The sequence below is a fragment of the Triticum urartu genome, chromosome 5A (assembly GCF_056163025.1).
Source record: "Triticum urartu cultivar PI428250 chromosome 5A, HENAU_Tu73, whole genome shotgun sequence".
In the NCBI taxonomy this organism is placed as follows: domain Eukaryota; kingdom Viridiplantae; phylum Streptophyta; class Magnoliopsida; order Poales; family Poaceae; genus Triticum; species Triticum urartu.
Genome location: NC_141877.1, coordinates 392,182,124 through 392,195,178, shown reverse-complemented (window position 1 = coordinate 392,195,178; position 13,055 = coordinate 392,182,124).

Sequence of the window (13,055 nt, the reverse complement as noted above, 5' to 3'; positions counted from 1 at the left end):
AGAGTCAGGCAAGTATTAAAACAATACGGCTAGGAAAATACAAAAGAGAGAAGTAACGACATCCTTACTTCTGGCACCGGGTTAAGCTGGCAGAAGGGGTTTAACCCGACGACACTGCAATCTTCGTATTTCCCGTTCACCAGAAGAGTTGACATTGAGACAATATCTTCTTCTGTCAATTGAACGGGGCTGTGATGAAGAGAATCATCCGGGCCTCCACCATACTCATACATCAGCTTTGACCGACAGCTCAAAGGGATGACCCGCCATGAGATCCAGCAGCGGGTCAGATCAACTCCAGTTAACCCGTTCCCCAACAGAGCATTGATCCTTTTGATAGATGGTATCAGCCTCTTGCGTTCAGCGATGGTAAGCTTATCAGGAAGCGCGAACTTGGAGTCAAGACGATCGGGGTGATAACCCGGCAGTGGCTTCTCGTTTACTGGTGAAGTGTCCTGGTAGTAGAACCAAGTCTGGTTCCAGTCCTTTGGCTGACTTGGTAAGACAATGAGGGGGAAGACGGCACCCTGCCGGCGTTGAATTGATATGCCTCCAAGCTCTAAGCTAAGGCCGTTGGTGCACTCATTCTGCCGGTTTAGATAAAAATATTCTCTAAACAACTCCACGGTCGGCTCTTGTTGAAGATATAACTCACAGGGCACTTGGAAGTTACAGATGTTAGATATAGAGTTGGGCCCGATATCTTGAGGGTGGAGCTTGAAAAAGTGGAGGACCTCCCTGAAGAACTTTGAGCCGGGCGGTGAGTAAAAACGATCACCTCACCGTCTCTTGGATTGGGCCGTTCTTCTTCCGGGTCAGGGGCACGGTAAGACATGACGGTTTTCGTTGGCAGAAATCCTATGGTGAAGAACTCTTTTAAATGTTCCTTAGTTATGGTTGAGGGAACCCAATTACAGATGGTTGGTGTTTTGGACGGCATGATGTGCAAATAAGAACTGAAAAGAAAAGCAACATGCCGGTTCAGTTTAATGGTGAGATTGACAATTAAGTGATGAAGATGCAAACAAGTAATGGCGGCTTAGTTAAGGGCTAATGACATATAAAGAAAATTAAGCCGGCATGATAAGCCGCCATGACTACAGATATTTGAAGAAGGCAAATTCAGCTAAGTATTGAGACAAACAAGTTTCCTACATTGCTTGATATTATTCCAGATCAAATGGTTATTCAAAATGAAAACAATTCTAGACCTAAAAAGTTCAGTACAGAGGAGTCGGTAAGTTCTGAAGTAGCCTTTTAATCAGAGAAAGGGATCTGTGGATCAAGAAGAGGTACAAAAACACTACCGCGCGAGCATATATATAACTTTATGGATCAGAAAAGGCTGGCTGCAGAAGAACTACGATGAACTATGATGAACTATGAAGAACACGCAGGAGCTTGGAAACCCTAAAATGAGGATCTGAGAAGTAAAAAGAGAGACACTTACGATTGCGGATCTTCTGTGGAGGTCGCCGCTGTTCTCTGGATCGGTTCGGGTTGATGCAGCGGCCAACGTCGACAGAGACGGAGGTAAAGCGCGGCGGTGGCGAAACTCGAGCATCAAGGGGTTTGCGAGAGGAAGAAGACGGAGCGAGAGAGGAGAATGAGAAGGCCGAGGCGTGCCTATTTATAAGCAAAAGATGCCAACAGATGGGCGCGAAAAATCAAGGGAGAGTCGAATAATGGTTATCCAGCTATACAGGTGCCTCGATTCTCAGGAAACATTAAAGATAGAAGATTCGTTGGAAGATGACATCATGAAAGTTTTTTACGTTTTCAAGAGATGACGTCACGGCGGGTTACAAGAAAATTTCAGCGAAGATAAGAAGATGGATTTTTATATAAGTATTGAAGATTGACAAAGAAGGAGGTTCAAAGTCAAACCTGGGGCCTAATGTTGGGGATATTACTATCAGTTATGACCCGCCCAGGAGGGGTCGGGTCAGGCCCAATGGCGGGTTACACAAGAAGCCCAGTAAACATTCAAGATTATAGTTTATTAAATATTATAGAAGGCCCAAAGGCCTGAAGGCGGTTTAAGGCCTGATACTGTGAACCGTCGTATGTAAGGAAAGACTTGTAAAGAAAGGCATGTAAAGGAAGTCACCGAGCCGGACACGATTATGAGCTTTCGGGACGTCCTAGATCTCGGGACGTGATCCACTCGTAGTGGTGGAGTGTTGTAACGCCCCGGATACAACTTTCCATATTTGTAACTCCTACTCTTGCCTTTTCCGGAGATGCGATATGATTTTCCCTTCGTGGTTGGGTTTCTGTCTTTCGTTTTCCATTTTGTTCATGTCATGCATTTCATATCATGTCATCATGTGCATCTCATTTGCATACGTGTTCGTCTCATGCATCCGAGCATTTTCCCCGTTGTCCGTTTTGCAATCCGACTCTCCCTCATGCACCCGGCGTACCCCTTTTGTCTCTTTTCATGAGCGGGTGTTAAACATTCTCGGAATGGACCGATTTTTTCCAAGCGGCTCTGGTACACCACCGGTAGACCGCCTGTCAAGTTTCATGCTATTTTGGAGTCCGTTTGCTACTCCAATGGTAAACGGGGGAACAGTAAAGGCCTCGTGTGTGTTGCAGCATAACACCCCTCCAAAACGGTAAAATAACCCATCCAAACCTATCCCATGTCCTCCGTCGTCGGATCACGATCGTGTGGGCAAAAATTACACCTCATTGGGACATTCCTACCTCCCTCTACCTATTTAAACACATCTCCCATCCAAAACCGCAGTCTAAACCCTAGATCCACTCTTCCCCGCGCCACCGGACGCGTCCGCGCCACACCGGACTTGTCCACCGCCACCGCCATGTCACCCCGCTGATGCTCCCCTCCACTCATAGCGCACCACTTGTCCCCCCCGTCCTTCCACCGCCGCCGCGGCCCGACCGGCCCGAGCGCCCGAGCCACCCCGCCGCCTTCTCCTCGCGCCTCCGCCGCTGACGAGCCACCGCGTCACCGCCGCCTTCGCCTCACCACCCGGCGCCGCCATGCCTTTGCCGCGCCGCCGCTTCGTCCGCCGCGCCGTCGCTTCCTCCGCTGCTCGTCGCGCCACCCGGATCCGGCATCTCCGGCTCCGCCCCATCCTACTCCGGCCACTGCGAGGATGAAATCCGGCGAGATCTGTACCTGCCTCGACTTCCGTGCCAAAGTCAACCCTAGATCCGGAGGGTAAAAATATCTCTAAGTCTTTTTCCCACACATTTTATAGCCCTGTTCAACATGCCATAACTCCTCATCCGTAGATCCGTTTTGCATGCATGATATATCAAAATGATCATCATGATGTGCGCTTCATTTCATTCCATTGTGATCTGCTTGTTTGAGTCCATCTTGATGCCCAAATCGTTGATGCAAGAGTGCTATAAACTGTTAGGTGTTGATTCTTATCAGAGTATGAGGATTTGTCTTTTTCGTCACATTTGTTGTGTGCTGCATATGGGCATGAGCTCTACATGTATTTTGATCTATGCCATGCCATCTTTACAGGGGTGTATGCCATGTATATTTATGATCTTTGTGGTGACTAGCACAAGAATGCAAAGTAGCTCTCGTGATATTGCTGATTTCAGAGACTTAGAATTTCACTAAGTCATTGCTCTGCTGTTATTTTTTATGCCATGTAACCATGTTGCTACAGTGAGATACATGCTTTATTTGAGTTGCGTTAGTAAGAATGATTTGTACATATGGTTATGCTCTATACATCCATGCCCCTGTTTGCATTTATGGAGTGCCCATGCATGACTTAATCTTGCTCTACTTTTGCTATAAAATGTTCCTGGCAGATTGTTTACATGTTAGTCAATTTTGCCAAGGTTGTTGTAGTTGATCCATGCATGCTATGAGATTGTTCTTCCCATTGTTAGCTTCATGAACATGCCAGCTTGCTGTTTCCATGCTTAATTTGTCCTGTAAGGCTTTGTGGTGAGTGAATCGAGCTCGCAAAGATGCCTTCATAATTCTGTTTATGCCATAATCAGTTTTCTGCTAAGTCTGAATCTGTTAACAAAACTTGCTATGTTTACATGGGTGCCATCATATTTTCTGTGCCTTTTTGGCTCATGGTCAGTAAGGGACTTTTGTTCTATGCTTTGAGTAGTTTCATGCCATGCCTTGTATACCTATGTTTTATTCCTGTAGCATGTTGTTAGCTTGCTCTCAACATGTCTTCCTGATGTTAATTCCTGGCATGTTGTTATTTTCACTAAGTCTGTGATGCTGATATCTTTTGCACTTTTGCCATGCTTGTTTGAACCTGCTATTGTGTGATTTAGCCGCAGCTCAGTGTTCATATTTTATCAAGCGTCTTGAGTAGATCACTGCCATATGCTTTGTAGTTATGTTGGAGCGCAGTAGCTTAGTTTTTTGTTGCATTCTAGATGGCATCGTGTTGTTAATCGCCGAATTGTGCCATTATTGTTTTGCTTGCCATTTGCAAACCGTGCATCCGATTCCGGTGATCTTTATATCGATTTCGACCGAAATCATCTCATCTTTCCGGCGGCACACTTGGTTTTCCATGTTGAGGCCTGATTCAATCTTTCCCTTACGAAGCACGCATATGTATTGCATATCACATCTCGCATATCATGACATGTTTTGCATCATGTTGCTTGCGCATTCCACCGTGATTGATTGTTGGTCCTTTGCTTGTGTTCTTGCTTTGGGTAGTGCCGGGAGACTAGTGCATGATCGAGAAACCCGTTGAGTATGCTTACGAGGATCAAGCTTTCGTCAATTCGAAGAACTTTGCAGGCAAGATGACCATACCCTCGAAATAACTTCTATCTTTTCTTGCTAGTTGCTCGCTCTATTACTATGCCGCGATGCCTACCATTTTCTATATCATGCCTCCCATATTGCCATGTTAAGCCTCGAACCCACCTTTTCCTAGCAAATCGTTGTTTGGCTGTGTTACCGCTTTTGCTCAGCCCCTCTTATAGCATTGCTAGTTGCAGGTGAAGATTGAAGTTTGTTCCTTGTTGGAACATGGATCTTTGGGATATCACAATATCTCTTATTTAATTAATGCATCTATATACTTGGTAAATGGTGGAAGGCTCGGCCTTACGCCTGGTGTTTTGTTCCACTCTTGCCGCCCTAGTTTCCGTCGTGCCGGTGTTATGTTCCTTGATTTTGCGTTCCTTACGCGGTTGGGTGTTATGGGAACCCATGACAATTCGCTTTGAATAAAACTCCTCCAGCAAGGCCCAACCTTGGTTTTACCATTTGCCACCTAAGCCTTTTTCCCTTGGGTTCTGCAGACTCAAGTGTCATCTTTATTTTAAACCCCCGGGCCAGTGCTCCTCCGAGTGTTGGTCCAAACTGAGCAATGTCCGGCGCCCCCTGAGCAACCAGGGTCTATGCCAACCCGACGTCTTGCCCATCCGGTGTGCCCTGAGAACGAGATATGTGCGACTCCTATCGGGATTTGTCGGCAGATCGGGTGGCTTTGCTGGTCTTGTTTTACCATTGTCGAAATGTCTTGTAACCGGGATTCCGAGTCTGATCGAGTCTTCCTGGGAGAAGGAATATCCTTCATTGACCGTGAGAGCTTGTGATGGGCTAAGTTGGGACACCCCTGCAGGGTTTTGAACTTTCGAAAGCTGTGCCCGCGGTTATGGGCAGATGGGAATTTGTTAATGTCCGGTTGTAGAAAACTTGACACTTAATCTAATTAAAAGAATCAACCGCGTGTGTAGCCGTGATGGTCTCTTTTGAGCGGAGTCCGGGAAGCGAATACGGTCTCGTGTTATGCTTGAACGTAAGTAGTTTTAGGATCACTTCTTGATCATTTTAGCTTCTCGACCGTGCTTTGCTTCTCTTCTCGCTCTCATTTGCGTAAGTTAGCCACCATATATGCTAGTGCTTCCTGCAGCTCCACCTCACTACCCTATCCTACCTTTAAGCTTAAATAGTCTTGATCACGAGGGTGTGAGATTGCTGAGTCCTCGTGACTCACAGATACTTCCAAACAGTTGCAGGTGCCGATGATACCAGTTCAGGTGACGTAACCCAGCTCACATGGGAGCTCAATGAAGATCTTTATCGTTGCTTTGTTTCGTTTCTTATTGATCAGTAGTGGAGCCCAGTTGGGGCGAACGGAGATCTAGCATTTGGGGTTGTCTTTCTTTATTTTGGTTCCGTAGTCGAACCTTGATTGTATTCTGGATGATGTATGATATATTTATGTATCGTGTGAAGTGGCGATTGTAAGCCAACTCCTTATCCCATTCTTATTCAGTACATGGGATTGTGTGAAGATTACCCCTCTTGCGACAAACCTACCATGCGGCTATGCCTCTAAGTCGTGCCCCAAAACGTGGGAGATATAGCCGCATTGTGGGTGTTACACACACCAAGTAACTTGCCAAAGGCAGCCACCGGAACAAGAAAGAAGATGACCTCAGATTCAGAGGATAAGGATTATGTGGCCGGAGTCTTGCATCTCTTTTCAACCGGAGTGCTGTCCGAATTTGTTCTTCCTTGTTCCTCTTTTATAACGGAGTGTTTTTCAAATTTATTCATCTTCGTTGTTTTCTTTCTTTCAAGTTGTTCAACCTCTCAAGGTTCTTTGGTTACACTCGTTTGTCAAAGAAGCAACTTAGTTTTACCTCTCCTCTTCCTCTTCCGTTTCCCTCTGGTGCCATCCTAGATCTCGGGACGTGATCCACTCGTAGTGGTGGAGTGTTGTAATGCCCCGGATACAACTTTCAATATTTGTAACTCCGACTCTTGCCTTTTCCGGAGATGCGATATGATTTTCCCATCGTGGTTGGGTTTCTGTCTTTCGTTTTGCATTTTGTTCATGTCATGCATTTCATATCATGTCATCATGTGCATCTCATTTGCATACGTGTTCGTCTCATGCATTCGAGCATTTTCCCCGTTGTCCGTTTTGCAATCTGACTCTCCCTCATGCACCCGGCTTACCCCTTTTGTCTCTTTTCGTGAGCGGGTGTTAAACATTCTCGGAATGGACCGATATTTTCCAAGCGGCCCTGGTACACCACGGGTAGACCGCCTGTCAAGTTTCGTGCTATTTGGAGTCCGTTTGATACTCCAATGGTCAACCGGGGAACCATAAAGGCCTCGTGTGTGTTGCAGCCCAAAACCCCTCCAAAACGGTACAATAACCCATCCAAACCTATCCCATGTCCTCCGTCGTCGGATCACGATCGTGTGGGCGAAAACTACACCTCCTTGGGACATTCCTACCTCCCTCTACCTATTTAAACACATCTCCCGTCCAAAACCGCAGTCTAAACCCTAGATCCACTCCTCCCCGCGCGACCGGACGCGTCCGCGCCGCGCCGGACTTGTCCACCGCCACCGCCACGTCACCCCGCTGATGCTCCCCTCCACTCACAGCGCGCCACTTGTCCCCCCCGTCCTTCCACCGCCGTCGCGGCCCGCGGGGCCCGAGGCCCACCCACCCGAGCCGCGACTGGCCCGAGCGCCCGAGCCACCCCGCCGCCTTCTCCTCGCGCCTCCGCCGCTGACGAGCCACCGCGTCACCGCTGCCTTCGCCTCACCACCCGGCGCCGCCATGCCTTCGCCGCGCCGCCACTTCCTCCGCCGCTCGTCGCGCCGCTCGTCGCGCCACCCGGATCCGGCATCTCTGGCTCCGCCCCGTCCTACTCCGGCCACCGCGAGGACGAAATCCGGCGAGATCCGGCCCTGCCTCGACTTCCGTGCCAAAGTCAACCCTAGATCCGGAGGGTAAAAATATCTCTAAGTCTTTTTCCCTCACATTTTATAGCCCTGTTCAACAAGCCATAACTCCTCATCTGTAGATCCGTTTTGCATGCATGATATATCAAAATGTTCATCATGATGTGCGCTTCATTTCATTCCATTGTGATCTGCTTGTTTGAGTCCATCTTGATGCCCAAATCGTTGATGCAAGAGTGCTATAAACTGTTAGGTGCTGATTCTTATCAGAGTATGAGGATTTGTATTTTTCGTCACATTTGTTGTGTGCTGCATATGGGCATGAGCTCTACATGTATTTTGATCTATGCCATGCCATCTTTATAGGGGTGTATGCCATATATATTTATGATCATTGTGGTGACTAGCACAAGAATGCAAAGTAGCTCTCGTGATATTGTTGATTTCAGGGACTTAGAATTTCACTAAGTCATTGCTCTGCTGTTATTTTTTATGCCATGTAACCATGTTGCTACAGTGAGATACATGCTTTATTTGAGTTGCGTTAGTAAGAATGATTTGTACATATGGTTATGCTCTATACATCCATGCCCCTGTTTGCATTTATGGAGTGCCCATGCATGACTTAATCTTGCTCTACTTTTGATATAAAATGTTCCTGGCAGATTGTTTACATGTTAGTCAATTTTGCCAAGGTTGTTGTAGTTGATCCATGCATGCTATGAGATTGTTCTTCCCATTGTTAGCTTCATGAACATGCCAGCTTGCCGTTTCCATGCTTAGTTTGTCCTGCAAGGCTTTGTGGTGAGTGAATCGAGCTCGCAAAGATGCCTTCATAATTTTGTTTATGCCATGATCAGTTTTCTGCTAAGTCTGAATCTGTTAACAAAACTTGCTATGTTTACATGGGTGCCATCATATTTTCTGTGCCTTTTTGGCTCATGGTCAGTAAGGGACTTTTGTTCTATGCTTCATGCCATGCCTTGTATAGCTATGTTTTGTTCCTGTAGCATGTTGTTAGCTTGCTCTAAACATGTCTTCCTGATGTTAATTCCTGGCATGTTGTTATTTTCACTAAGTCTGTGATGCTGATATCTTTTGCACTTTTGCCATGCTTGTTTGAACCTGCTATTGTGTGATTTAGCCGTAGCTCAGTGTTCATCATTTATCAAGCATCTTGAGTAGATCACTGCCATATGCTTTGTAGTTATGTTGGAGCGCAGTAGCTTAGTTTTTTGTTGCATTCTAGATGGCATCGTGTTGTTAATCGCAGAATTGTGCCATTATTGTTTTGCTTGCCATCTGCAAATCGTGCATCCGATTCCGGTGATCTTTATATCGATTTCGACCGAAATCATCTCATCTTTCTAGCGGCACACTTGGTTTGCCAAGTTGAGGCCTGATTCAATCTTTCCATTACGAAGCACGCATATGCATTGCATATCACATCTCGCATATCATGACATGTTTTGCATCATGTTGCTTGTGCATTCCATCGTGATTGATTGTTGGTCCTTTGCTTGTGTTCTTGCTTTGGGTAGAGCCGGGAGACTAGTGCGTGATCGAGGAACCCGTTGAGTATGCTTACGAGGATCAAGATTTCGTCAATTCGAAGAACTTTGCAGGCAAGATGACCATACCCTCGAAATAACTTCTATCTTTTCTTGCTAGTTGCTCGCTCTATTACTATGCCGCGATGCCTACCATTTGCTATATAATGCCTCCCATGTTGCCATGTCAAGCCTCTAACCCACATTTTCCTAGCAAACCGTTGTTTGGCTATGTTACCGCTTTTACTCAGCCCCTCTTATAGCATCGCTAGTTGCAGGTGAAGATTGAAGTTTGTTCCTTGTTGGAACATGGATATTTGGGATATGACAATATATCTTATTTAATTAATGCATCTATATACTTGGTAAATGGTGGAAGGCTTGGCCTTATGCCTGGTGTTTTGTTCCACTCTTGCCGCCCTAGTGTCCGTCGTGCCGGTGTTATGTTCCTTGATTTTGTGTTCCTTACTGTCGGCGTTTTGGGAATGGGGGTCCCCAGACTTGGCTGCCTGCGGCCTGCGGCGTGGCTCGAGGAAGGGCCCAGCACGGCCCATCTTCATCAACACAGACCCAAGACCGTCGCGAGGGGCCAAGCCTCGCGGGGCGGACGACACGGAGCTTCCTCAGGCACGGCCTCATCAGGCTGGCTCATGAGGAGGCGGAGAGATCAAGGCGGGGTATCTCACGAGGTGCCAGTGACGCAAGCCATGACGACCAAGGGCGCCAGGCGGGCGCCAGCCCACGTAATGTCCTCCTTTCCTCTTTGGTGCAAAGGGAGCAAGCGCAGGCGAGAGCATCAAGTAAAGGCACCCGTTTCGGTGCAACGAGACCAAGACCAGTCCAACGGCAGGGAGGAAGTCATTGTGGAGCCCAAGCTAGCATCACCACCAGAGCCTTTGGCAGGCGAGGACCAACTTTAGTCAGGATAAGTGTACCAGATGTTCCCCTTCAAAATGGCTAATTGTTGGCGCCCTTCCCGCTCAATATTTGGGAAGAGGCCCAGGGCCTTTGCCTATAAATAGGACTAGCCACCCCCAGGGTAGGGGGGCAATCAAGAAGGGAGAATCTAGAAGCCAAGGGAGAAACTAGCTAGGATCGGATCGAGTAGCATCACAGAGAGAGAGAGAGAAGGGCGACTGAACTCCTCCTAGCAGTTCATCCCCCCAGCCAAGAACAGACCCTCGCGAGGCTGTTCTTCCTTGTATTGCTCATCATCATCAGCCCAAGAGGCAATCCACCAAACCACACACTGGAGTAGGGTATTACACTACAACGGTGGCCTGAACCAGTATAAACCATGTGTCTCTTGTGCTGTTCTTTCCATAGCTTAAGATCTTAGCGAGGCGGAGGGGTGCAGGTAGGTAGAAGGCGAAATCTCCGCGCGCACCCCAGTGTTCAAACCTCAACGGTCTGCCGGAACCCGAAATCCGACATTTTGTGCGCCAGGTAGGGGTGCGCCGGAATTCGTCTTCCAACACCCCATTCTCCTCCGACCATCGCGTCCATGTCTGATGCTCGTCGGGCCCGTGCCGAGTGCTGGGCCGCTCTCGCTTCCCGCGTCGCCCAGACGGCTCCTGTCGGCGGACGTCCTCGCCATTCCCCGTCACCTGCCGTTAACGCCGCCACCGGCCCGGCGGGGAACGAGCAGCAAGCGTCGTCTCAGCATCCGTCCGTGCGGCAAGACGGCCGCACCGCTACTCCCTCGCTCACCCCAGCTGGTTCTTCGTCCCGCGCGCTCCGCGCACCCATGGAGGCTCGAGCTGCGCTCATCGCGGCAAACGAGCTCCTGCGCTACCGTCCCATCGACGACGTCTACGAAGAATGGCTCGACCGCGTCGCCGAGCTCGTCCGCGCCGCAGGGGGCTCTCCTGCGCCGTCCGTTCCGCTGCACCGCACCCCGCCTCGCGCGGGCGACGAAGCTCCGGGGGCGCCCCAGCCGCCTCCTCCTCAAGAAGGCGCCATGGCTCCAAGGCGCATGGCCCCTGGGCGGAACCCGCTCCGTCAGGTGCCAGCGCGGCAAGAGCAGAGCTGCCAGGAAGTCCCTCGCCCGCAAGAAGCTGCCCGGGCGCTCCCTGCTCCAGCACATCGCGACCATGCTCCTGCTCCCGCACGTCAAGACCCCGCGCTGCTCCCAGCTGCAGCGCGTGGGGACATGCAAGACCAAGCTCTCCGCCACCCGAGGCCTCCCGTGGCTACAGCATGCTGCCGTGCCTTCACCACCGAGCTACGCAGCGTCGTGTGGCCCGGCAAGTTCAAGCCAGACCTGCCTCCTTGTTACGACGGCACGGCCGACCCTGCGGAGTTCCTCCAGCTCTATGAGCTGGGCATCAATGCTGCCAACGGAGACGAGAAGGTCATGGCGAACTGGTTTCCCATGGCGCTCAAGGACGGGGCCCGCACCTGGCTCCTGAACCTGGCTCCAGGCACGATCTCCTCCTGGGACGAGATGCGCACCCGCTTCATCGCCAACTTCCAAGGTACTCGCGACCGGCCACCCGCCGTGAGCGACATGCGCCGCATCATGCAACAACCCGGAGAGACCCTGCAGAAGTACATCCAGCGCTTCAACATTGCACGCCTCAAGATTCCCAAGGTGACCGAGGAGGCCATCATCTTAGCCTTCTCCGACGGCGTGCGCGATGTCAAGATGAAGGAGGAGCTGGTGATGCATGAAGACCTGTGCACTTCCTTGGAGTTGGTCAACTTGGCAACCAAGTGCACCAGGGCTGAGGAAGGGCGTCTCTCCCTCCTCGAGCTGCCTGCCACGGACCCAGAAGAGAAGAAGCCCAAGGCCAAGGATGTGAAGCGCAAGGGGGCTGCCGTGCTTGCGGCAGAACCAGACACCAAGCGGGGCAGAGATCAGCCCGAATCTTCCAAGGGCAGTCGGTACTGTGTGTACCACGACCTCCACACCCACAACACCAACTAATGTCAAGAGCTCCGAGCCGTGCGAGAAGGAAGGATCGGCCGTCCCCCGACCATGGTGACCGGGGCTACGGTCGAGGAGGAGGAGGGAACGCAGGACGCTGGGAAGACCGCTGCCCGCGCCAAGGGTGGTGCGATCGACCTCGCGAGGATCGCTGGAAAGACCCGCCTTGCGAGGGAGACTGGAGGGATCAGCCTCGCGAGGATCGCCCGCAAGGCAACGCAGGCCTCCCTCCGCTGCCACCGCAGCCAAGGAGAAACGAGGACCGCCATCAGGACGAGGGGGCTGGGGGCTTCCAGGAGCCGCGCGCGATTGCCTGCATCCTGGGCGGGGCTCAAGCCCCAGCCTCTCAATGCATCTTCAAGCAGTTCGCCCGCGAAGTGAATGCAGTCCTCCCCAAGCTCGAAGCCATGCGCCCTCTCAGGTGGTCGGCGTGCGCCATCACGTTCAGCTCAGCAGATCAGCTCAAGTGTGCGGCCACAGCCGGAGTCCTCCCGATGCTTTGTTCCCCAATCATCAGCAACGTGGTGGTCACCAGGACCCTCATCGATGGCGGGGCAGGGCTCAACGTCCTGTCCGTGGAAACATTCAACAATCTCCAAGTGCCCTACAACCAGCTTCAGCCAACCAAGCCTTTCTCCGGAGTCACGACGGCTCCACGGTCCCGATTGGGCAGGTACGCCTCCCTGTCACCTTCGGGGCACGCGACAACTACCGCACCGAGCTCACCAACTTCGACGTCGCTCACATTCGCCTGCCGTACAACGCCATCCTTGGGTACCCAGCGCTGGCCAAGTTCATGGCCGTAACTCACCACGGCTACAACGTCCTCAAGATGCCAGGAAGTGGCGGAGTCATCATGGTGCCCTATGAAGAGAAG